This window comes from Schistocerca gregaria, chromosome 4 (genome assembly GCF_023897955.1).
Source record: "Schistocerca gregaria isolate iqSchGreg1 chromosome 4, iqSchGreg1.2, whole genome shotgun sequence".
Taxonomy (NCBI): domain Eukaryota; kingdom Metazoa; phylum Arthropoda; class Insecta; order Orthoptera; family Acrididae; genus Schistocerca; species Schistocerca gregaria.
Window position 1 is genome coordinate 686037822 of NC_064923.1, and position 883 is coordinate 686038704.

At 47.2% G+C, this 883-nt stretch overlaps 1 non-coding gene across 1 annotated transcript; it reads right to left on the minus strand.

Annotated features, from left to right (window-relative positions):
• Window positions 1-320: 320 nt before the first annotated feature.
• Trnap-ugg (transfer RNA proline (anticodon UGG)) lies at window positions 321-404 on the minus strand. Its single transcript has one exon. It is a non-coding gene; the product is annotated as a tRNA-Pro (tRNA).
• Window positions 405-883: the final 479 nt, after the last annotated feature.

Sequence of the window (883 nt, forward strand, 5' to 3'; positions counted from 1 at the left end):
CGGGTAATCTTCACCTAGCGCTACTTCTTTCTCAGATGCACGTTCTTAATATTCACTCCTGATTAGTGCATTAGATAAACGAAGCATTTTTCATCCCCGTTTCACAAGCATTGTTATTACTCTACAAGCGAGGTTTCGAGCGATAAGCCAGTTTTCTAGTGCACAGCTCACAACTTATCCCAAATGTGGAAACCAAGCAGAGATTAACACTTCAAAAAGAATGGCTCTGAGCACAATGGGACTTAACTTCTTAGGTCATCAGTCCCCTAGAACTTAGAACTACTTAAACCTAACTAACTTAAGGACATCACACACATACATGCCCGAGGCAGGATTCGAACCTGCGACCGTAGCGGACGCGTGGTTCCAAACTGTAGCGCCTAGAACCGCTCGGCCACCCAGGCCTGTCCTAACACTTCAAATTTCACTACCTATCGTTCCTTGACATAATCCTTGCATCAAAAAAGGGGGGGGGGTGTTCATAGAGCCACTTACTCAGTGTTTACACTGGAGAGCCAAAGAAACTGCTACACCTGCCTACTATGGTGTAGGGCCCTCGCGAACAAGCAGAGGTGCAACAACATGACGTGGGATGGACTCCAATAATGTCTGAAGTAGTACTGGAGGGAACTGATAGCATCGATCCTGCAGGACTGTCCACATATCCGTAAGAGTACGAGAAGTTGGGGATCTCTTATGATCAGCACGTTGCAAGGCATCCCAGTGAGGCTCAATAATTTTCGTGTCTGGGGCGTTAGGTGGGAAGCGGATGTGTTTAAACTCAGAAGAGTGTTCCTGGAGCAACTGCGTAGCAATTTTGGACGTGTGTGGTTTCGCATTGACCGACTGGAATTGTCCATTGTGCGTTGGAACGCCGGTGATC